The sequence below is a fragment of the Ovis canadensis genome, chromosome 7, assembly GCF_042477335.2.
Source record: "Ovis canadensis isolate MfBH-ARS-UI-01 breed Bighorn chromosome 7, ARS-UI_OviCan_v2, whole genome shotgun sequence".
NCBI classification, from domain to species: Eukaryota; Metazoa; Chordata; class Mammalia; order Artiodactyla; family Bovidae; genus Ovis; species Ovis canadensis.
Window position 1 is genome coordinate 53,468,807 of NC_091251.1, and position 25,079 is coordinate 53,493,885.

Genomic DNA, 25,079 nt, shown 5'->3' on the forward strand with positions numbered 1-25,079 from the left:
CCACCTAGGGAAACCTTCCCCATCGCTATCTGTCCTGATCATTCAGGGGTCACTGTTCTTCAAGAGTAAGGACTCAAATCCCACCTCAGCTTCTCAAGGACACTGGACTTAGGATGGCATTAGATCCACAGAAACATCTGAGAAAACTCCCAGAGCCAGAGAACAGGCAAAGGAGCTGTGTCCCTAGTTGACACCATCTCAGCTGAGATTACACAATGGCAGCTTTCTTAGTGAAGAAAATAAGGTGGAAGAGATTCTTACTGTATTTCACTATCGTTTGATATGAATAAGTGAACTGTGGATTTCCACACAAGGTTGTTGGATCCCCGAGCTCCTTCTGCAGCTCAGGAGAGCTGTAGCCACATCGGTTGGTCACTAACAAAAGGCAACCATCTTAGGGAAGAAACTCAACCTCCTTACTCACTGCTTAACATTTTCAAAGTGCTTAAAATGCTGGTTGGCATTTGAAAGGAGCTCAGTAAATAGTAATAGAATATGAGCCTGAGTATTTCTGGGTGAGAAAAGCACTTATGGTCATCATTACTCTTTTTAAAAATATTTATTACACATCTATTATATATAAGGGACTGCTCTAAGGGCCATGGGTTGTCACAGAGATGAAGAAGATACCATTCGTGCCTTCAAGGAGTTTATTAATATGCAACCCCATGGACTGTAACCCACCAGACTCCTCTGTCATTGGAATTCTCTAGGCAAGAACACTGGAGTGAGTAGCCATTCCTTTCTCCAGGGGATCTTCCCAATCCAGGGATTGAACCAGGGTCTCCTGCGTTGCAGGCAGATTCTTTTTCATCTGAGCCATGAGGGAAAAGTGAAAGTGAAGTCGATCAGTCATGTCCAACTCTTTGCGACCCCATGGACAGTAGCCTACCAGGCTCCGGGATCCATGGGATTTTCCAGGCAAGAATACTGGAGTGGGCTGCCATTTCCTTCTCCAGGGGATCTTCCCAACCCAGGGATCAAACCCTGGTCTTCTGCATTGCAGACAGACGCTTTACCATCTGAGCCACGAGGGAAGCCCCTGAGGGATTCATGTCAATTACCAAAACAAAATAAAAAACAATCAAGAGATGCTGGGATCCTGCTTCCTGCATTTGTAAGTGTCTTGGAAGAGACTGGTTTCTAAATCCCCATGTCTGCCTCCTGGAAGAGATGCCGAGGTTTCGCTGTGCTTCACGTGGGCCAGGGCATGGGGAGTTGCAGACAGACCTTTGGAAACAGCAACAGTGGTGCCTTTTGTTTGCCCTGTCACCTCCCACCCCCTCGTTGAGCCTCTGCCTCAGTTCACCTCTCTCTAAAATGAGGACAACTGCATTTGTTTCCTCCCAACTCCCTCCGTCCCTTGCACTCTGTGCTGATGAAAGCAGCGATAGCTGTGACTCACGTGGCGCTTCCCGAGAACTGGTTTTACATCAAAGGTTTCTTGGGAATGTAGGAGTGAAACAGCTGGCTTTTCAAAATGGCTGTTTCGTTTTGCATTACTCTTCACCTCAGCTCTTTCCAGGATCCATGATGAGGCTGGGGAGAGAGGGCAGCCCAAAATGCCCATGGGAGAGCAAATAAGATGCCAGAAGACTTGGGGAAAAACCAGTTGTTCCCAGAGCCCACCCCTCTGTCCCAAGACAGCTCTTTGATCTCTGGGCTCAGTCCTTGAGGTCTGTATGTTGGGCAGTACTATCCCTACCCTAGGGCCACTGTCCTCCCCACCATACAGCAAGTGTGTGCGACCAGCAAACCATAGCTGACATCAGTGGGGGCTTCAAAATCATCCACATTCATGTCTCATTCTTTTGTTGGCTCGTTTATTCATTCTCTGTTTATTCAGCATTTATTGAGCATCAGTAGGTTCTGTCTGGAAATCTTGCTTCCATTTGATACCAGGAAGAGTATGTATTTGTATTGACTTTCTGTACAATTAGTTTCATTTACCAAGAGTGGTTTTGAACTTGAAAGTAGATGTTACTCACAACCTTTTCTGAAAGCTGTGTCTCAAGTTCGCAGGGAGGGGCCCACTTCTCCAAAGAAGTCTTACATATCCTGGCCCAGGTGAGCACATCCTCATGGGCATTCAGAAGACCCAGAGGTATCTTTGCACAGTCCTGGGCTGTCCCCAGGGAAATCAGAGCCACTTGGCTGCAATTAACAAGGACTCTTTGTGTTTATGGGGTTGGGTCACCTGACAGGTCTGAGATATAACTTCCTTCTCTGGGGCCAGGGGAACTGAATGCAAAAGACTAGAAGGATGGGTCAAAATGAAGATAAGATTTTACAGGAATCAAAGTAGAGTCTTGTACTTAGTGGTTAAAAGGAGGGAAAAATGACAAAAGAAGAAGGAATTCTGTCTCAGTGGTGCTGTGTATGAGACTGACCTAGAGATTTTGTTTGACTGCAGGCTCAGTGTAAACCAAGAGGTGACCCAGCATCTGGAAGACTGAACAGCCTTTGGCAGTGGTGGCAGAGTCACAAGTGTCTAGAGACGGAGATGGGGGCCCTCTGGGCTGGTCACAGGGCAAGGCCATATCTGAAATGTTTAGGCTCAGTTCTGGGTCCACACTTTAAAAGAAACTTTAATATATTAGAAGGATCCCTCAGGTGTTTGTGTGAAACCACACCACATGAGAAAACACTGGTGTTTAGCTAATTTATGGACTTGAATCTTTCTTCAAATTGTTGAATGGTCTGGTGGAGAGGAAGGCTGGAGAACTGAAGAAAGGCAACATCATTCTCAGATCACAATTTCCAGACCCCTGCACATCAAAATTTGATATGCACCTTCCCCTATCTTTTCATTCCCTCCTGGTCTCAGAAGAATTGTTGCTCTTCTTTCTTGGAGGTTGACCTCATCTCTCCCACCCCTCTTGGACATGCCTTGCCAATTACCTCCCCTTCCAGAATCTTTCATTTGTCCTTCTCTGCCGGCTACTTCCCATACTGCAAATATGACAAAGGTGGTGATCTGGGTACCTACTATATGCCAATTGCATGATGATTTGTCTGCCTTATCTTGGTTAATCCTCACACCAACCCAACAAAGTATGAGATACCTTCTCCATTTAGAGATAAGGAAACTGAGGCTTCAAGGAATTCTGTGCTATTCATTCCCAAACTCCAGCAATTGCCAAGTGATGAAACTAGGCCTCACTTCAGGTTCATCTGCCTCCAGTACTCAGAACCTCACTTCTACTCAGGCTGTTAATAACTCTCCTCCCCTTGCCAGCCAAATTCCTTTAAAGAAGTTCCTTTTTCTGTGTCTACTTCCTCACCTCTCATTCACTCCTCAGCCTGCTGCAGTCTGCTTTCTGCATTTACCCTCTGCAGAAATAGTACCACCTCCCTTCCAAGGTCATCAGAGATGTAATGGTCAATCCCAAAGACCTTTTCTCAGTTCTCATTCCAGCCAGCCCTTCTGCCACATTTGACGCACTGAGCACGTACCCTTCTTCCTTCTGTGTCTGACTGAGCTCATCCATTCCCACCACTGGACTTCTCACCCTTCTTATCCTCCTTCCAGTGTCATTAGTCATTTTAAAGGATCTGAGGACTCAGCTAAAGTTGGAAACCAGGAATCTGTGTCTGAGATTTCCCTGGTAGGGGTAGAGGTAAGACATAGTGTGCAAAGAATTGAACATGCTGGAAAGCATAGCTCCAGGGGTCCAACTGTCCTCATACCACTAGTGGGTGCAGTTAGAGGGGATGGGGAAGTATAGAGCAGAAATAAAAGGGCCAGGAAGGGGGATTGGGAGAGTCTCAAAAAGCAGCGAAAGGTGGCAGGGCAGAAGACAGGGAATGAGATGGTGAGGTTGAAGGAAAAAGCAGGCTGAGACCCTGGGAAAAAGGTGATCAAGATACAGAGCAGGTGAATATTGCTGGAATTATAGGAATGCTGCTGGAATGTCAAGAAATTAAGAGTCTAGATTGTTGGGATGGTTAGCCAGCTCCACTTAGACATTCCCCTAGATCATGGAAAGAGGTGGGCTGAATCCCCCTGACTCGAGCCTGGATCCCCTGTGAAGCTGTCTCCTCAGCAGCAAGTGTATGCACCCCTGGGGCCCATTGTCAGCTTCCAGTTTTCCATGAGCTGGGGGTCCCGCTCCAGTGGAGGAGGGGTGTGAGTCCAGGGCTATGCTGAGTGGCACAACTCTAGGAGTGCCCTTCACATGGAATTCCCACGGGGGCCTGCAGCCACTCCAGCAACACCGTGCCTAGCACGCAGAAGCACTGACTGAACGAGCAGATGAGCAAAGGCACTCATTTCCGGTGCCTCTGACTCCAGTTCAGGCCAGCAGCATTCTCTGAGCAGCCAGGTTCTGTGTGATGGAATTAGACAGATCAAGAGGAGCGGAGGGAGCCAAGGAGCAGCCTCCTGCCCAGGTGCTAATATCCTGGCTGATTCTAAATTAGAGTAAAACCTTAGAGGGTTCCAAACGTAGCCTTAATCTCTCTATTCTGGGCTCAACATTTGCAAACCTCATTTCAAACCCCAGAAACTCTTTAGTCTGATAAACGACGGGAAGTCAGCCTTGGTGAGACCACTCAAAAATATCTGGCCTCAGACTTGCCTGGTGGTCCAGTGGTTAAGAATTCACCTGGCAACACAGGGCACATGGGACGTGCATCGCGAAGAATAGCTGCTGCCTGCCGTAACTAGAGAGAAGCCTGTGCATAGCAACCAAGACCCAGGACAGCCAAAAACACAAATAAATAAATAAATAATTTAATAATGTATTACTGGTATATTAAAAAAAAGAGAGACATCTGGCCTCTTACTGGGCCACCCCCACCCCCAGAGTCACCAGGTGAATGAAGTCAGATGTATGTCCCCTGGACAGAGATGCTGCTAGGTCCTCAAGGGAAGCCTCTGGAAGCTGCATCCAATAAAGCCTCTCCAGATTCTCCCAGTGGGGATGGGGAGTTAACTGCTCATCTCCTTTGCTTCCTCTCTCATCTAATTTTACTCTGAAAGGAGTCTGAGGATCTCTTTTTATTTGCACGTGGAAACAACTCCTGTCTCTAAAACCTTTGGAGTATTTCTTGGAGAACTACCTTTTAATTCTTTTCTGTCTGCACCAACAATAGCTAGAGGGTACAAGAGGTTCTCTTCCTAATTTCTAGGAGAAGAGCACAGGAGAAGAGGCTTCCAAGGAGAGCCCCACATCCCTCCTTGCTTTGGCCACACTGAAGTAGCCATATCTCCCTACTGTGTCTGGTTCTAAGTGGTGATGCTTCAGCAGAGCAGAGCTGATGATTCAGCTACACAGAAGCAGAGCTCTCTGATGGTTACCACCATGGGCTGCTGCAGAGACTTCTAGAAGAGTCTCCTTCTCTGTCATTTGCCAGGTTGGCCATGAGTGTTCCTGCTGCAGGCCCTGGGCACTGAGGTTCCAGCTACAGGAGCTATGAAAACCCAAGCCACACTAGAGTACCCAACTGCTGTGGGTTTACCTTTTGTGGGCAGGCCTCCTCCATCAGTACCACAACCCCTGCCTCCAAACAGAAAGGAGGGAAGAAGCCAAAGAGAGGAGCTTAGGACAGTGGCGAGGAACGTATTGATCTATCAGACTTGCGGGGAAATCCTTTTACACAGAGCCAGCTTTGACGTTCAGTGGAGCCATTTGCCAGAGGTTGGACCCAGACCTGAAGTGCCAGGATGCTGGTTCTGTTCAGATTCCACGGGGAGATGCTGGGGCTGAACCACTGTGGTGACAACTGGCAAACCTGGGGACATGTTCGCTTGCACAATATTGTAAAAAATATTTGATCCAGTGTTAATAGACTGGAGAGTCACAGATTTATAGCTTCTTTTGGAGGGAAAAAAAAATCAAAGGATATTCTAAACTGGGTTCTTGTGGCGAAATTGTCTGTGCTGGTTACACAGAATGGGTGGGGGGTGGGACAATGTTCTCTGAAGTCCCCTCTATGCCCATGTCGTCCCTCGCACACAGCCAGGTGCTATCGATCCTGAGCCCATGCAGCTGTTTTTCTAACAGTGGAGGGAGATTTCTCAATGTGCCCTTTGCCACCAAGTGACTTTTCCACACTGGATCTCCAGGCTCCTGTTGGCATTTGAATTTGCAACCCTTGAATTTGCACCTAAGAAGAGCAGGAGCCACAGGAATGGCCGTTCCAGCCCGCAGGACTCTCCCCTGCTCCCCATTTTGCTTGTTTCCACATATGCTTGTCTGTTGCCCTCATTCTCTTTCAGCAGAGATGCCTCGGCCATGTGGCGAGGATCATGGCCCCCAGAAGCCTCAATTTAGAAATCCCAGTAGAAAAAAAAAGAGCTTCTTTTCTCTACTTCTGAAAATCAAACCTAGTAAAGAATGCTGGCCCCACATGGGGCATGTGTCTCAGAGCTGCAAGATGTTGTCTTTGGAATCCAGCACTTAAGTAGCTGGTCATTGTTCTAAGCAGGTCACAGATAGTAACTTATTGAATCCTGTTTTTTAAAGAAAGCCTATGATTTAGGTTCCATGACTGCCTCTGATAAAAATGAAGAAACTGAGGTACAGATAAGTTAAGCTGCTTTCCCAAGGCCACGCAGCTATTAAGAGGTAGAACTAGAATTTGAACCAGATTGTCTAGCTTCATCTGTAGAACTGAGTTCTAGTGGGGTGAGAATAAAAGCTGACAAGCCTCAGGGTGTGAGTCAAGAAGTCACAGAGCACCTCTCTTGCTACATCCTACTGGTCAAAGTAAGTCACAGGACCAGCTCTACACTTGTTGGAAAAAGTTATCTACATAGGAATGGGAGGAATTTAGGGCTATTTTTTGCAATTTGCCATGTCTTTTCACTTCCTATAACCTCATTTCAATAAACTTGGCATGTGTCTGGCGCACGAAGATGACAACTGGTAGTATGTGTGGGAGAATGTGGCAAACCCTGCTATGTCCCAACTCATTATTCATTCTCCACTTCTCTCTTATTGACAGAACCCTAGCTCTTTTTTTTTTTTCAGGGTGGCGATGTGCCCAGGTACAAGTATTCACCTTCCCAGATGCCCTCATCGCTGGGCTGACCACGTGACCCAGTTTTGGCCCATGAATGTAACTAGACGTCTCCTGGGCTGGGCCTCTAGGAGAGCTGTCATTTTCTCAGTAAAAGGGAATAGGCTCTGTGTCCCTGGCCATTTGCCTTTCCCCTTCCTGCCTCATTCCTGCCTGGATCCCATACGCAACAGTTTAGGGTGGATCAGCCATCTAGAAACCACGAGGGTGGCACAGCAGGGCCACGGAGGCCTGATCCCTGATGACACCACGGGGCCTCTACTCTAGTCCTGGATGCCCTATCTCAGACCTTGTCATCTGAGAAAAATAACCGCTCCTTGGTTGTGCCACAGTTGAGAGTTGGGGATTCGGTTACTGAAAAGAGGCATGACGAGAAAATGAGACTGAAAAGTGGGCAGAAGGCTGGCTGTGAAGCTTCGTGACTATTAGGAGGACCTGGCAGCTGCTGCGAACACCGCAGTGAGTTTCTGTCGTTACGCACATGTGCTTTTGTGTGTTTGATGTATGGGCATCTGGATGTATGTGTGTTTGGGCGTGGGGACGAAAGTGTGCATGGAAGGAAATGCTATAGTCATGGAAAACTTTAAACTCAAACTGGAGCCCAGATTTTGAAAGACTGAAAGAACAATGTTGAAAGTGAAACGGTCAGTTTAATGGTGCGACTATAAACTGAGTACTTAGTTGTTGTTTTTTTTTTTAAGATGTCAGGATAGGAGAGTGTAGTTTCACAGCCTGGGGGCTTGGGTTGACTGCAAAGGCTAAGAATGAGCTCACAGAGTGAGGCGAGAGTGCCAGGAGCTCTGGCTCACCCTCTGGCTGTGATGATTATCTAGGGTCCAGAACAGAGAGCGGACCGCCCAGCCTCTGCACAGTCAGAACACTGGAAGCCTGCACCATGTCCATCCCAGGACCAGTGAATGGAGCCCAGCCAGAGGACGAGGCAGAGATCTGGGAAAGTTTGACTTGGACAAGAGAAGACCTGGAGGGGCCTGATGGGATAATAACTATAATAAGTCATCTGTCACTGTGTAGAAACCACACCTAAAACTTGGTGTCTTAAACCAACAACGGCCAGTCATTTGCTCACAATTCTGCAGTCTGGGTTGGAGAGATTTTCCCTACCCCATGTGGTGCAGTGGCGTGGGCTGGGCTCCCTGATGCATTCGCAGCCAGCTGGCAGATTACTCGGGCTGAAGGAGCCACGATTGCTTCACTGACATGTCTGTCTCCTTCAATGAGATGATTGGACTGGCCACACCCCTGTCCCCAGCATGCTCGTTCATCTTCCTTCTCCACGTGGCCTCTCATCCGCAGGGAGGGTAGCCCAGGCTTCATGACTTCTCAGGATGGTAAGATGGTAAAAGTGGAAGCTGCAAAGCTTTGAATGCCCAGGACTGGAATTTCTGTCACACTGGTACTGAACCAAGCACATCATGAGAGCAGCCCAGATATGGTGTGGAAATGGGCCATGCAGCAGTATGACTTCAGGAGCGTGATTCACTGGGGGCTGTTTTGTAACAGTCTATCAAGATAAAGAATCTTTATTATTTCTATAGACTTTATAGTTCACACAGGATATTTACTTGCACTATCTTAATTGATCCTTACCACTAAGTTGAGAGATGGTCAGTGATATGCTGGTAAAACAAAACATAAGCCAATAAGAAGTCCCAATTTATAGCATTTGCCAATGTTTATGGTGTAAATACTCCCACTGTGGCTCATTTTAAGCAGCCAGCATGAGACCACAGGGCAGAGAGGAAGAGGAGACACACTCTGGTTCTAGCACACCACTCTATCCAGTGGGGACTGACCCCACTTGCAGATGAGGTTAAGGGACTTCCTCAAAATCACAAACACAACCAAAAGCGGCAGACCCAGGACTCAATCCAGATCCAGATTTTATGTTCTGGTCACAATGTCACTCTGCTTCCTAGATATTTCCTTTGAATATTTGAAAGGCTGCTATGCAGGAGAAGTTGCTATAGTCCAGATTGCCCTAGAGTCAACATGAGTGTTAGAGAGACTTCAGCTTCAAGTCAGTATGAAAATGGATGCTGCCAGGCCAGAGCCTCCCAGAGAATGGGCTGCTTTGTGCCATAGTGCTGTCCCTGTCACAAAGTGTCTCCCAGAGGCCAGACCTTTGAAGATTTCCTAATTAGGGGAGAAGTTGAACTAGATAATCTATGAGACCCCATTTATGCCTCAGATTCTTGTTTTATGAATATTCCAAACCCCCAAATCTGGAATATACTTATTGGCCTTTTGAGACCAAAGGAGGCACAACAAGGGAAGAGAATGGAAGAAGGAAAGGTGTGTGTTGAATCTGGGAGGAGCTTGGCCAGCTGAGGAGTCTCTGTCCTAGGGAGCTCTATCCAGGGTAGGGAAACGGGTCTTCACTAGGGTGGCTCTGGTCCAAGGGACAGAGCCATATGACTCACAATGTGGAGACACAATCTTTACTTCATCCCAAGTCAATTAAAATGGCTGCAGACAGCTCCAGACCTTTTGTCTGAAACGTCGGGAGGGATGTTCTCAGTGTAGTAGAATGCAACTCCTGATATTATAGCCTGGCTGTTTAGATAATGCTCTTTCTTTCCAAACAGGCTTTCCTAATTTTTCTCAGAAAGAGAGCTTGCTGAGGACTTAGCATTTAGTCTCTTTGGCTTAACCAGAACCCAACTGCTCCTCTGCTTGGCCCCAGTTCTGCAGAAGAATAGGTGCTCTGCTTGAGGGTCTGACAGTCTTAGACACTTTCCACTCAGCTCTGGGGGCTTCCTGAAGCAATTAAATTTTCTGGTTTTATAATGAGAACCACAAAACTGAAAGCTTTCCTGAAGGAACAGCTCAAAACTTGAGGAATAAATCTCAGCATTTGGGAATAAACACCTGGGATGTTTCCTGGAATGACTCAAGCGTCACCAACCATGCCAAGAAATTACACGGGTAATCATGCAGTCTGGGAGCTTCCAGAGAATGCCCAAGACAGTTACTGAAGTAGATAATTCACCTCTGAGAACATGTCTTTCAGCTCAAAAATTGCAAAAGGTCATGTATCTGGTTCTGAGAAACTGTTATTTTCTTGGGCTGAACCCAAAGAAAGGTAGGTAGTTGACAACGAGTGAAGCCTGGCTCTGCTCTTTCAGCAGGACCAACCCCATCAGAGACTTTCAAGGACACTTTCACATCAAGATTTCCAGTCACAACAAAATATTGGATTGGCCAAAAAGTTTGTTTGGGGTTTCTCAGACACTGTTATGGAAAAACCCAAATGAACTTTTTGGCCAACCCAATATTAGCAAACCAAATACAACAATGCATAAAAAGGATCACGTACTGTGATCAAGTTGGATCCATCCCAGGGTCACAGTATGGTTCAGCAGATGCAAATCAATATGATACACCACATCAACTAAAGAAAAGATGAAACCCACATGATCATCTCAATAGCTGTGGAAAAAGCATTTGATAAAATTAAACATCCATTCATGACAAAACCCAAAATGGGTACAGACAGAACATCTGTTTCAACATAATAAAAGCTATTTATGACAAGTCCAGTTAACCTAATACTCAATAGTGAAAAGCTGAAAGCCTTCCCACATCAAGATTCTCCATTGCCTACTGGGTGACATGCTCCCCAAAGCTCAGTGGCTCCATCACCCATGGGTGAAAGAGTCTGAAATGGCTGGGCAGGATGTGAAATAAGAAGCAAGGATGGTCTCAAGAGCTTCTCCCCAGGAGACAGGTACTGGGGTGGCTGCACTCCCCTCTGAAACACATTTACACACTAAAGAAGCATCATCTATTTACATGCAAACAAGTACCAGCTCTGGAAACTGGGGGAGCTCTCTCTCCAGGAGCAGAGAAGCCTCGGTTATCTCTGTTTGGCACTTGCACAGAAATATGTCAGGGAAACAGGGTAGCAGCTATCAGATTAGAGCCTCCCATTCCCATTTCCTTCCATTTTCCACTCTGGGCCTAGAGTCAGCTCAAGGGCTTAGGTCCTGGGGTTGTTTCACAAGACCCAAGTTCCTTTCTCTTCCTCCTCTTTTCCGTCTTCACTCTTTTCGTCATTAACCTCAAATGACTAGAATCACAGACCTCACAAAACTTAAAGACCATATTAGTTCAAACACTTTACAGAAAGGACCCAGAGATGAAGAGCAGAGATGCAGACTTACAAAAGACACTTGACTAGTTGATAAAAGAGTATAGCAGATGAGATGGGTTGTCACTGCTGAGATTAAGTTATAAAATATGGTGGCTTCTACCTTGGGCTCTCCTTCCTCTCTCTCTTCTATCAGTTGCTCTGGGGGAAGTCAGCTGCCACATTCCTAGACCAGGAAATTGATGGGCAAGCCCTGTTGCTCCTTACCCTTACCATCACTCAGGAGTAAATGGACTGGGCTTCCCTAGTGACTCAGTGGTAAAGAATCCACTTGCCAATTCAGGAGACATGGGTTCCATTGCTGATCTGGGAAGATCCCACAAGCTGCAGAGTAACCAAGCCTGTGCGCTACAACTATTGAGCCTATGCTGTAGAGCCCAGGAGCTGCACACCCTAGAACCCATGCTCTCCACAAGAGAAGCCACCACACTGAGAAGCCTGCACACTGCAACTAGAGGGTAGCCCCTGCTTGCTGCAACTATAAAACCCCATGCAGGAAAAATACCTAGCACAGCCAAAAATAAAATAAATAAATCTTGATAAAAAGAGTATATGAACTTAAAATTGAGCCCTGCCATCAAATTTTGCCATCACATAGAGAGGATCAAGTTTGCTTTTTTTGTGAACAGCTTGCCAGCTGAGAAGGACAACGAACGTGAGCTGTATCTTTGAAGCACAAATGTAGCAAATCCTCCACCTTGCTCTACAGATGGAGCTGAAACAGTCCTGGGGCTTTGGGCCCTGCAGGTGTCAGTTTGCTCTCTCTACACTTTCAGGGAAGGAGGACCCACACTGAGAAAGCAAAAACTGCACAGAAGTGGCTGTCCTGTCAGTGAAAATGTGGCATCTCTTGTTCAGTAGATTGCAGTTTTTAAAAAAGTAAAGGTTGTGAAGAAAAGACTCATATAAGAATAAGCATTTCCATGGGTGCAGTCTGAAAACAAAGAACAATCTCAGCTGCTGGGAAGCACCGTTTTGGTTTTCTTTTTGTTCTTTCTTTCTCTTCTCACTGTAGGCTGAACTTTGTTCTCTGCTTTCTCTTTCTTGGAAAGAGAGGACATAGTTTTAAGTCAGCACTGATTTGAGACTGTGCCTAAGGCACAATCAGTGCTTCATTGTCATTGTGTTTTTAAGCTTTTTAAAATTAAAACAGTTCTTTGGGGAATGAAAAAAGTAAAATGTCATGACACTCAGGCAGGCTATGAGATGTTCATTTCGTGAGGCCCTGAAGTCTGGCCAACCACCAGTGAGGAATGAAGTTCTGCTGACAAGCATATGGCTGAGCTTACAAGCAGATCCTTCCCCAGTTGAGCCTTCAGATAACTGCAGTCCCCAGCCAACTGCTGAACTGCAATCTCATGAGAGACCATCCTGAATTCCTAACTCAGAAACTGTGAGATGATAAATGTTCGTTGCTTCAGCTGCTAAGTTTAAGAGTAATTTGTTATGCAGGAGTGGATAAAAACACTGGGCTTTTTTTTCCCCTTCTTCTTCTTTTCTTGGTTGTTTTCATTTCCCTTTGGGAGAAAGAGATGGGGGCAAATTCCAGCTTACCAGTCAACAAGACCTTGTCCTCTACCCCTTTAAGAGATGAAACTGTGGCAAATTAGGAATAAGAAAAGAAGGAGCTTCCATGGAGGCCTGGGGCAAGAACCTCCTGAGCACAGAACTAAGTGTGTTTCCAAGCCTAAGTGAAAGAATTTCAATTCATAGGCTGCCTGAAAGCACCAACTCTCTTTATAGAAGTTTTGAGTATGTGGCCACTGCAAACCTGACAGAGCTATAGAAATGGTGTCTTGGTTGCAACAAAGATAGAGCCTGAATTCCAAATGGCCTCCCCACCCCCATCCACTCCCATGGTGGACCCTGTATATGGCAGTCTAACTCTGTCTGCCATATACACGCTACCAGGAGAAAAGGCTCTTTGAAAGAGGCCTAAGCAAAAGACATCCTACAAATGCATATATTCAGCAGAATATGGTCACAAGTGCTCTTTCTGACAAACTTATTCATTGAAGGGTCCAAAACTGCAGGTTCTTAAGCAGCAGGCTCCATCCTCTGCATTCTACCCTGTGTACAGAAATGAGCCTTGTCTTGTTTTCTCTCCAGAAAACCTAGAGCTGGAAGCAAAACGGGTTTTCCAATGCCCAGCATTCATTTCCTAAAATATAGCTAAACTAGGTTAATGCTTTTTTTTTTTTTTTTTTTTTTTGCCCTTGAAGTACAGATTCAGAGCTTCTGGGAAACATCCTGCTACTGCTGCTAAGTCACTTCACTCGTGTCCGACTCTGTGCGACCCCACAGACAGCAGCCCACCACGCTCCCCTGTCCCTGGGATTCTCCAAGCAAGAACACTGGAGTGGGTTGCCGTTTCCTTCTCCAATGCATGAAAGTGAAAAGTGAAAGGGAAGTTGCTCAGTCGTGACCGACTCTTAGCGACCCCATGGACTGAAGCCTACCAGGCTCCTCCATCCGTGGGATTCCCCGGGAAACATCCTAGCTTCTTGTTTTAAAGATCTAACAAGAATGTAGTTGTCACCTTCCTTTAGGGAAGACTTTCAATTCAATGCTGGAAGCAGACAAGCCATAGGGGTGGGCCTGGTTGGCTCTCCGGGGTCCATTAGAGACAGTGGTGTGGGCTGCGCATGGTCTGCAATAGCATGGCATCTTACTGTACAAAATAGCGCCAAGTTCATTTGGTACAGCTGGGGCAGGGCTGGAGGCGTTCTTAGGACCTATTATATGTGAGCCAAAAACCTCATCTGTCCAGCTGTTCCTTGGTGTTCTAAAGGAGACCAGGAAGTAAAAGAAAATGAAGAAGTGGGAGCCAGAAGTCAGTTTCCGCCAATGGAACAATGGGTGCCATTGTGCTTCTCACATGGCAACAACTGCTCTCAAGGAGCATATAATAGAATTACACACACACTGCTACCATCATGAGAACCTCCCCACGGGAACTTCTGGATGCAGGCTTTTGGAGTTTGAGGGATCTGGGAAGACCATTCCAGTAAAAGGGAGATTCCATAGAAAAGTTGGGGAAGGGCCAGTTCTTAGGTGACCTCTACAAGCAAGAGAAAATGCAAATATGTGCTTTAGGAGTTTCCCCCCAAAACCAATGCAAATCTTTCTTAATGCAAAAGCCATGCTTTCCTCTTAGTATTAAAGATAGTCCTGGTCTTGCTTCTGGAAAGCTTCCAAGGACAGAGGCTAAACAGTTACCAAACTCACTGGAAAGGAAGAGCTCCTCAGAGCTCAGAAATGATTGTTTTACCCGGTTTCTTGCCCCTTGTCTTGAAATGTGCTCAAGCCAAACTGCAAAGACACCAAATGGGGGCTCCTGGGTATGTGTTGTGATCCCAGGCCCTATCAGAAGAAGGCTGAGGTGGAATCACAGAGGTGATGTGGAGTGCTAGCCAGAGCATGTCACTTGAGTCCTGCCTCAGAAAGTTCCTTAACTTCTCCCCAGCCTCTGCTTTGCGGAGATAATACATATTTTATGAGGTTTTTTTTAGTGAGACATCAATGAGACAATGTATGTGAATGAGGTTTGAAAAGTGAAAAATAATCTCTGGATTCCATTTAATCACTTGTGCTCCATCACATTAATAGTCCAGTGACTGAGGGTCAGTAGGGGAGGCCTTGCCATGGGCTCCATACCATGGGAGATCTCATGCCAGGCCTACTTGAGAGCCCTGCTCCACCATATAATGAGAAATGTCTGGTGGGCCAACTTAGTAGTCCTGGGACTTCCCTAAGTTGATGGAGTGATGCTTCTAGAAGATCTTGGGTTCAGTCCCTCCTCTTCCTTCTGTCCGTCTAGTATTGCTTTCTCTCTACAAATGTGGTATCTGTGTTCCATTTCTCATAGCCTGTGATGTTTACAGATCAAAATACCAGTTTCTAAAAACTCACTGGCCCAACTAGCCTTGACCCCAATCTGAAATGCCTACTGGGGATTACTAGCTGGATGTCTACCCTACTTTAAATTTTTTAAAAAGGATATCTTTTTTCTTGAAATGTTTCCAACTCTTCACTATGATAAGCTAGTCAGTAAAGGATTATGTATTTATTTACCCTTTACTCTCCTGCATTCCCTATTCCAACCTGTTACCAAAACCCTGTACCTCTTCCTTCAAGGCAACTCTTGAAGTCCGCTGATTCTTTCCAGGTCTTCTCTTGCTATCCTGCTTAAGCCTTCCTTTTCTGATATCCGGATTCCTGTCTCTCCTTCTTAATACTTGTTCACCTCCAACTCTCTCTCTCCCATTTATCTGACACAACTTGATCTTTGGTATCCGTTAGTCTAGGCTAGGCTATACTGAAGTAGCAAATGACCCTAAAATCTCAGTGGCTTAACACGACAAGGGTTATATCTTATTTACCTTATGTATATATGCATCATGGCCTTGCTCTGGCTCTGCCCCAAGTTGTTTCATTCTGGGATCCAAGCTGATGGACGCCTCCCTATCTGGGACAGTGGTGTTCCCAGTGCAAAGGGAAATAAGAACATGCAGAACCATGGTCCAGTTATCTTTTGCCTAGAAATGACATAATTCTATTTTACTCACACTTTATTGGCAAAAGCATCACATGGCCAAGTCTGGTGTCATCTGGGGGAATCCCTCCCTAGGAAGGGGAAACATAATCGTGAATACTGCTACAATCTGCCACAGTGCTCACTTCAGCTGTTTCCCTCTCATGACTCAAATGCCATGTGTTGAAACCCCAGCCATGTCATGGCCCCAGGAAGCCTACTCTCTCTGGCTCAGAGTAATTTCTCTTCCCTAAGACCTTTGGTTGACTTTATAATCAAGAGGCCCCATACTGGATTTGTTTTAGGTGTCTGTCTGCACATAACCCTTTAGGTGGTCTTGTGATCCACTACTCCTGGCCAAAGCTGACTGGACTTTCAGGGATGGCAATGGATCCAAGGATAATCAAATCCAGGCTCACAGAGGCCTAGGAGCTGGACCAATCAAATGTAGAAAGAACCACCAGGTGACTACCAAATACAGAAAGAATATACTGCTTGGGATAGTGGTTAAGGCTCAAAAGATGCCTTGAGGTAGAGTCAGAGCAGGTGGAAGCTTTGGGTAAATTGAGATTAGGAGAGAATTGAAACTGAGCTTGTTACAGAGAGAGGCAGGGGCCAAATGCATGGAGAGTGCAGAGACACCATGAGAAAGGGCAGGGCCCTTCCACGACAGGGTGGAGAAGACTCGCCAAGCCTTTGGAGCCAATCACCTGGACTTTTACAATCCATACCCATTTCCCATTCCCACAGAGAGAGAGTGGTCTCAGCAAATCCTGAATAAAGCCACTTTGAGCTTAGAGAAACATCAGTTGTCAACTCGTTTCCCACGAGCTTAGTTTGATCTTCCTATTTAGACTTTAGGCCCCTAAAATCAAGGCCCATATTGTGTTCACCATGAGCCTGGCACAGTGCAGGCCGCCATATGTATTCTACAAATGGCTTTTCCCTCAATTTCCACATACCTTTGCCTCATTATCTGATCATCTTCTTTGTAGCCAACGCTATAAAATCAACTCAAAGCATTACTGTAGAATTAACGAGAAAGGAAATACAAATTTCCTTATCCAGGAAACAATCTCTATGCCCACTGAGCACAGACTTCTGGGACCTTAATAACCAGTGTGCTGTGCACCATGGACACAGAAGGGACTTTGCACAATGGCATTGCCCCATCTCATGGCTTCTCATGCAGCTCCCCCAGGGTGAATTGCTGAGTCCCAGATCAGCCTCTTAACAATGGGGTTAGCATCTGGTTATGGTGAGGCATATATGGTAGATATAAAGGACTATCAGCAGAACAAGAAGCAACACAGATGCTTCCTAGCTATAAGTCCTCATCTCTTCACACAATACCCACTGTGCCCAAAGCAGCCTGAGTCTAGACTATGGGATAGGAGGTGGTACCAGGGGGCAGATGGTAGGAGCCAGCTGTGGTCGCTGGGCTGGCTGGGTTGCTTCTGCAGAGCCTTTGCATGTCCTTTGTTTCTCTTCCCCCATCCCTTCTGCCTTCCAATCCCCCAGTGCAAAGCACAGGGTGTGTGTGTGCACACAGCGAGGCAGGGGAGGCCGCATATAATTTTTTCCTGTGTGTGTTTGTACACATACCAGAATCATTCAACAGAGAAAGACTTTAGTGTGTGTCTGAAAAGAATATATATCTTGAAATATTATTATCCATCTAGATACTGATTTTTCTTCCAGGAAAATGAAAAAAATAGCAGAGATGATAGATAGACAGACAGATAGATAGATATTCACAGGCAGACCTTGCCAGTTAGTGTCAGCCCTTCTCCCCTGGGAAGCCTCCTTGTGTAATGTGACTCCAGGAGGAGAGCAGAGAAGCCCCTTCTGAGCTTACTGAGCTGCCACTGGCTGCCTGCCTGCAGGGGCGAGAGGACTCCCTGGGGTCTCTGTCAAGGGGAATTACCCAGGGGACTCCAACTGCCCTAATGTCTTCAGACTCCGATGAGAGGCAGCGGGGAAATCACTTGAGCCCAGTGCTGTCACCAGACTCCTCTGTTACTGGCACTTAAAGGGACCTCACATTAGAGGCTAGGGTTGCCCTAATGAAGTACCACAAACTGTGTGGCTTAAACAACAGAAATGGATTATCTCAAACTTCTGGAAGCTGGAAGTCTGAGATAAAAGTGTCAGCGGGCTTGGTTTCCTCTGAAGGCTGTGAGAAGCTGTGACAGTGGCCAATGACATTCACCCAAGGTGTGATTATTGCTTATTGAAAACTGAGGGCTGGGAGGGAGAATCAGCCCCAGGCCTCTCTCATGGCTTCGGGTGGTGGCTGACAGTCTTTGGAATTCCGTTGCTTGTAGAAATCCTCCCATCTCTGACTTCATCTCCACGTGGCATTCTCCCTGTGTCCTCTCTGCCTGCAAATTTGCCCTTTTTAGGAGGACACAAGTCATTAGATTAGGGCCCATCCTAATGACCTAATTTTAACTTATTACTCCTGTAAAGATCCTATCTTGAAATAAGGTCACATTCTGAGATACCGGGGGTTTAGGACGTCAACATATTTTGGGGAGGGGATCTAATCCAACCCGCATGAGGCCTTACTCATCTGCCCCTCACGGCGAGGGCGGAGGTCTGCAATTCGCCCTGGCCAGACCCTGAGTTTATCACCACACAGCCCTGGTGTGTTTATCACCAGACACATAGCCCTTCTCCCTTTGGATTGTGACTTCCTGGACCCAGTTAGCAGGCAGGGCAAACAGACCAATTCAAGCCTGCAGAGCCTGAAAAGCTCAGTGCAGGGAAGTTTCATTAGTCATTCTTCTGGTTTCTCTGAGTTAGAGCACGTTCTCAGCTTTGCCTGATTATTCTCACTCTTCACCCCTCCTTGGGAAGGGGAGCAGAAGCTACTTCCCTGGCCCACCGGGGCCTCTCTGCAGTGGGACTCTTGCCAGGCAGCTGTGAGGGGAAGGCAGCAGGAGCTCCGAGGACGTTTGGGCTGTGAGCCTGTTAGTCGTGGAGGCAGAAACACTGAGGTCAGGCAACTCTGGTGTGGGAGTCAGGAAAGAGGAGGTGCAGGGGGAAAGGTGAAGGCAAAGAGATGGGAAAGGGATAAAGGGGGCTGGGAAAGAGACAGTATCATCATAATAAAATAGGTCATTTGTGGGCACATATATAAAGGCAGTTGTGTCTGTTCCTTAGGATTATATTTGGCTTCGTATAATAGAGAATCCTCGAATAATAGAGGCTTTGTAAAGATAGTGACCTTAATTCTCCTAGCCACAAAAGAAGTCTGCAGACAGACAATATAGAGCTGGTATGGCAATCCTGCGGTCATCAGGAAACCAGGCTGCACTTAAGATTCTGTACCCTCAACCTTAACATGTCTCCTCTTGGTCCCTGCTAGATGCTCAGCCTCCAGCCATCACATCCAGATTCCAGACAATAGGAAAAGGGCCCCTCAGAGACTCCACACATTACTTTTGCTTATACCTCATTAGCAATAACTTAGTAAGGTGGCCATAAAATCTTTTCTCTGGGTAGCTATGTACTTAATGAAAACTAGGAATGTGTTATTAAGAAAAGAAAGAATGTGGGAGAGCAAACAGTGGTTTCTGCCATCACATTGTATATGAAGGGAAGATAGTTATCATCTAAATTCCCAAACTCATACTTGAGAAAAGGATGCTCCTGAAGCACGAAATCTTTCTGTCCCACAGAATCTCCCCTCCCAATGTCATGTTCCACTGCACCTAAATCACTCTTCAGGTCTCAGCTTTAATCTCCTTTGCTCGAGGAACTCTCCCCAGACTTCTCAGCCTGCATTAGCCTCCTTGTCGCATGCCTCTGTTGCACCTTGTGTGTCTCCTTCAAAGCTGTCTGCCTCCTATTCATTGTTGAATTTTAGCTGAAGTTAGTTGTGTAAGGACCACCCTCCCTCTAAACTAGACTGTCCTCTCCCCGAGAGCAGGGGCTCTCCCTTGCTCATCATCATCTTGGAAGTTGATGTAGAGGAAGAAGAACTTCCTTCCACCCTTTTAGGATCTGGAACTGGCCCGAAGACTTCAATTGACGTGAGACAGATTAACAGGAGAAAAGCATACACTTTTATGTGTTATTTTTACACCTACAGAGGAATCTTCAAAAGGAAAATGAAGACCTGAAGAAGCTGTTGGGCCCTGAAGTTTATACACCGTTTCAACAAAAACAATACATTGTGGGGATGTGACAAGACAAAGGGGCTTAGGCGTGGGGCAGTGAACTGTGGGCCAGTGACTAGGAAATAGACGGAGGAAACCTATGGAAGATAAATGTCATTTTAGTGGGTTTGTTTGTACAGGTCCATCTGGGCCTCTTCTCCCAGTCTCTGGAGAGAAGAATGTTCTCTCTTCCTAGTGCATAGAGGTCACCATTCTTGGGGGAAAATTTTGTGACCTGCTTTTAGTCAGAAAGGGAGAGGTCAGAGAGCCTTTCCTACACCTGCTATTTCTCAAGTGACTTCAGCTCAAAACAATCAATACAGGTGGCATATTTTGGGAGTGGCATGTTCTAAACCCCTTCATAGATCCTCAGTAACTATTTGTTAACTGACTGCCGTCGAGTGATTAGAATACTAGAGAGGTTCCAGACTCAAGGCTGGTTCCAGTGAGACTCTTCTTTAACTGAGAGCCCTGATTGAGACCAGGGGAGACTGGCTCCTCCTGTGTTGTCCACCTGCCAGGATTTGGGTAGCCTGAGCATGCACGCCAAGGTCTGGGAGGGTTGGGGTTGAGGCTGTCAAACCAGCCTCTCTGAGGAGAACACCCACACCAAACTCCGCTTTAGGAAGCCAGCTCTGGCCAGAAGCACGCCCAGGAGGGCAGGGGAACAGAAAGCCGTGTGGGTGAGATTTAGATCTGAAAATGTAGCCGGCTGCCCAGTCTTTGGAGAGGAAAAGTAGGTCACCATCTTCCCCTCGGTCTGCTCTGACGTCATCCCCAGGCTCGAAAGGGGAGATCTCTGGCACCACAGGCTGTGGGCACATTTGCTCACACTCAGCTTTGTGAGAACTCTGCCCCACCCCTGCCGTTCTCAAGACTCCCTTAAAATCAAGGAACCATCAGCTGGGCTGTTCAGCCTTGAGGTCTCAGATAGGGAGGCTTCCCAAGGCTGGCTTTTTGAGAAAGAGTCCATTTCTCCACCACCCAAGCCAAAAGGTAGGACCCAGCCAATGGCAGGACTTCCAAACCCTCCATTTAAAACCTGTCCAATTAAGGGATGAGCAGTCTGTGCTCTGGCACAGGAGCACAGGGTTTTAAAGTAGAGGGCAAGAAAGAGAGAGAGAGGTGGGAGCCTTGAGAGACCATAATGCTGACTGCTGACGAGCAGCCCTGAGAACACGACTCCCTCCAAGGCTCCAGCCCAGGAGAGGTGAGGCCAGGATGGAGCCGTGCAGCGGTAGTTCAGTTGCTCAGTCCTGTCCAGCTCCGTGCAACCCTGTGGACTTTGCCCACTAGGCTCCTCTGTTCATGGATTTCCCAGGCAAGGATACTGGATTAGATCGCCATTCCCTTTTCCAAGGGATCTTCCCAACCCAGGGACTGAACCCCCCTCTCCCACCTTGTCAGCGGATTCTTTACTCCTGAGCCACCAGGGAGAAATGCAGACTTCATCTCCAACTTGAATTCCCCACTGAATCCTGTCCTTCCACATTCACCACGAAGAAATTCAGTCATCACAGCCTGGGTGTCCTTCAGCCACTTCTGAGTAAGAGGCCAAAAGTGATATTCACCCCTGATGTGATGTGGGGATTTTCTGGGGCAGGGTTGAGAGGATTAGCTACTGTCTCCCTCTGGTTTGAAAGGGCTTTTGGTTAAATATTCAAGAATTTTGTTAGCCAGTTGTTAAACCATTAGTAATGCTGCTATGGTGGGAGTATTGACACTGTGGAAATTGGCAAATACTACAAATTAGAGTTTGGGTTTATTTTGTTTTGTTTTGTTTTGTTTTTTCCCCCAGAGAGCTGCTTTACCAGCCACAGACTCATACAAGAGGAACTCTGAGAGGGCCAGAGTTGAAGGGGACCACGGAGTGAGCAGTGCTAAGGGCAACTGGTGCTTTCCTGATGCCTTCATCATGTCATCCTTGGCTTTTAGACATTTCCTTGGTCTGTGTTTTCTCTGTGGAAACATCTATGGATGCACTCCTGCTCCATCAGGGAACATGAAGAAATTTACTTTCGGTTGCCCCTATGCGAAAGGACTCCAAGAACACAACTTCCAAAGGCAGCAAGTGCATTGCCTTGAAGAAAGAGAAGAGAAGGAAAAGCCGAGTGGCACCTTTAATAACAACAAGTGAGTGCAGAAGTAGATCCGGGCAGCCTGATCCCCAAAACTTAGCTTCCTTCCAATCCCCTGATACAATCAACAATCCAGACCTGCAGTTAAGGCCACAGGTGATGTTTCTTATGTAAGTAGATCCCTCTGCTTCAGATTTCATTTTCAGAAGTCACAAAAGTTTAAAAGGGAAACACTATTTTCATGAAAAGGACCATAAAAGAGACCTGGATTGGTATAAAGGAAGGTTCTTAAATTTCACCATGTTGGTCAACCTGGGGAAGGGTGTGCTTCTGGAAAAAAAGATTTCTAGGACTTTCTCTGAGAAATTGAGACTCTGCAGATCTGCAGAGGTGGCCGAGCACAAGCCTTTTTAAAAATTTTCCTTTATTTTTAACTGAAGGATAATTGTTTTTACAGTACTGTGCTGGTTTCTCCCAAACATCAACTTGCATCAGCCACAGGTTCACCCATGTCCTGCCCACTCAAGCACTAGCCTTTTTAACAGCCCCCACTTCTACCCCCACATCTGCTACTGGTGGCCTAAGGACCACAATTTGAGAAACTGGTCCCAAGAGGATCCTTGGGAGGAATTCTATAGAGGAGTAACCCTGAATGGGACCTTCTTCTCTACCTGGATCAGCCACCTGTGACCTGAATCCCCCAGGGTCATGCCCAGAGCAGGAGCAGCCTCCTCACCCAGGCTCCTTTCCTTGGAATCGAGGGTTGACAATGAACTTGATTCTTGTCACAAGTGCAGAGAAGTCCTTCCCCCATGGACCCAGAGACCCCTCCAGGAATCACTGAAAGTCATCAGATTGATTGGGCTTGCTGAAAGCACCTTAAGAGTTTAGATTTATAAGGTTTAGCAAAACTCCTCTCAGTAACTCAAATCCACATGCAGAGATGAGCTGGGAAGGGGCTGTGGCATTCCACAGATGGTTCACTCTGGAGAGAAACCACTGATCCACAATTGTCCCCCTCTGCCACTCCTGTACAACACCCCCAGAAAGACATCCCACTCCACATCTAGGCAGCCCAGCCCTGCCATGATTCTAGAGGGCATCATGGTAATAGAGAGAAAGAAAAGATGCCAGGCTTCACCTCTGCCCACAGCATACTTCCTGTCCCGAGGAGGCTTCTACTGCAGCCCTGCCTTGGCTGCACTCTTTATATTTCTAAGCCACTTCCTGTTTCCATTTCTAGGTCATAAGCCAGGCTTACAGTTGGTGGGGCTCACTCACCCAGGAGGCCCAGCTCTTCTTATCTCCCTTCAGAGACCATGGCTGCCTCTTGGGGAAGGGTTCAGAGTGTGCAGCTTGGAAGACACACAACTTGTCCTCAGCTTTTCAGAATGCCGAGGCCCAGAAACTTCACCTGCCTGGGAGGTCTGTGATTTGCTTGGGTTGTGTTTCTCTGCCGTGCTGATGCCCAAGTGCTCACTTTCCTGGACGGACTGGACGAGTACGCTTTGTGAAGACTCTGCAAAGACTTCATCAGAAACCTTGCTCCTCCAGACAACCATCAGGCACCAGCTAGCGTTCCCAGAGGGAGATGCAAACAAGAAGCCATTCACGAGCAATCTCTCTGGAAACCAAGTTTCAAAACAAGGAGCAAACCACAGCTCAGCTGTGTGCTGGTGTTTGGCAACATGGACTCACTTGAAGAGAGACAAGTACAGGCATTGCACAGTTTTATTGACATCGCTCTGTGATTTCTAAGCAGTTTACTCCTGACTTCCACCACTCACTGGGGAAAGATTATCCTGGTGGAATGCTGAGTGCTCAGGACAAGCCACTGGACGACTGGGTCAAGGTACATGTGCCAAGTCAGCATCAGGCTGTTGTCTTTGCCTCCCAATTCCGTTCTCTAACCTTTTTTTTTTTTTCCTGTGAAAATGTATCATAAGCTGGAATGCACCTGAGATGGCACAGAAAATGCAGAGCTTCGATATGTTCCCTGTGCCCCCAAGTGAGCCAGGCATGATGCCAAGGCTTGGGCGGGTCCCCTGAATGGATCAACCATGTCGTCTTCACCTGCACACTACACCTTTTTCTAGAGCAAGGAAGGGAAGAGGAAAGAACAAGAAAAAAAAAGGAAAAAAAAAAAAAGACCCAGAACAGTAACTGAGCAGGACCCTGTGGGGCCTTCCCAGGACAGACCCCTCCCCTATATCCTCTGCTATAGCTCCTCTCTGAAGTACCTAGATGATAGCAGCAGATACACATTTCCTGAGCTGTTTTATAGGTGTTAAAATCCCCACCAAATGGAAGAAATCAACGACTTGACCATGAGCACACAGCCCCCAGACCTACTGATGCCTAGGGATTGATAATGGGATCTTGCCCTGTTATCACACCATCAACCAATCAGAGAACTGTGCACAAGCTGCTCCCGTGGTCTGTGACTCCTCTCCTTCCCTGGATTTTAAAGATGCTTTCCTGAAACCCACCATGGAGTTCGGAGCACTAGCTGCCCTAGACATCTTGCTTGGTGCCCCGTGAGGAATGCTGTGCTTCCCTTCACCACAACCTGCAGTCAGTAGGCTGACTTGGCGAGCAGACCCGAGTTTGGTTCAGTAACAAGCCTAGGGGACAGGGATGCAGGCTGCTCTCCTGAAGGCACTCCCGAGTGCAGAGTCCTGGCTCTCCTGAGGGTAGGGGCCTAATGGCAGTGAGATTATCTCCAAAGAGAGAACCAGGTGCAGAGAAACAACAAAGCCACACACAGATCAACTGAAATCTGAACAAAAACCATGTCTCTTAATTATTGAGGATATAAAGACATAGGAAATCCCATATCCTGTGGCAGAAACATAAACTGGAAGAACTTGGTTGGTTGGCAAGTTTGAGGCAGAGACAGTACTCTGTGTTCATTGGACTTTTGTGTTTTTCCTCCTGGACACACACAATGACTATATTTCCCAGCCTCCCTGGCAGTTAGAAATGTTCATTTGACTGAGTTTGGGACAAAGGGAAAGTGGCAAAGGAAGTGATGAGAGTCACTTCCAAGTCTGGACCTAAAACCACCTGTCCAATTCTCCATGTTTTTTCCTTTCTTCCTACTC

General features: G+C 46.8%; 2 long non-coding RNA genes across 2 annotated transcripts; one reads left to right on the forward strand and one right to left on the reverse strand.

Annotated features, from left to right (window-relative positions):
* Positions 1-540: 540 nt before the first annotated feature.
* LOC138443568 (uncharacterized) lies at positions 541-23,787 on the reverse strand. The gene is made up of 3 exons (XR_011258204.1): positions 23,257-23,787; positions 1,406-1,539; positions 541-814 (listed from the first exon to the last, which is right to left on the reverse strand). It is a non-coding gene; the product is annotated as an uncharacterized lncRNA (long non-coding RNA).
* On the forward strand, positions 7,032-24,463 carry LOC138443566 (uncharacterized). The gene is made up of 3 exons (XR_011258202.1): positions 7,032-7,485; positions 21,696-22,030; positions 23,219-24,463. It is a non-coding gene; the product is annotated as an uncharacterized lncRNA (long non-coding RNA).
* The last annotated feature ends 616 nt before the right edge of the window (positions 24,464-25,079 follow it).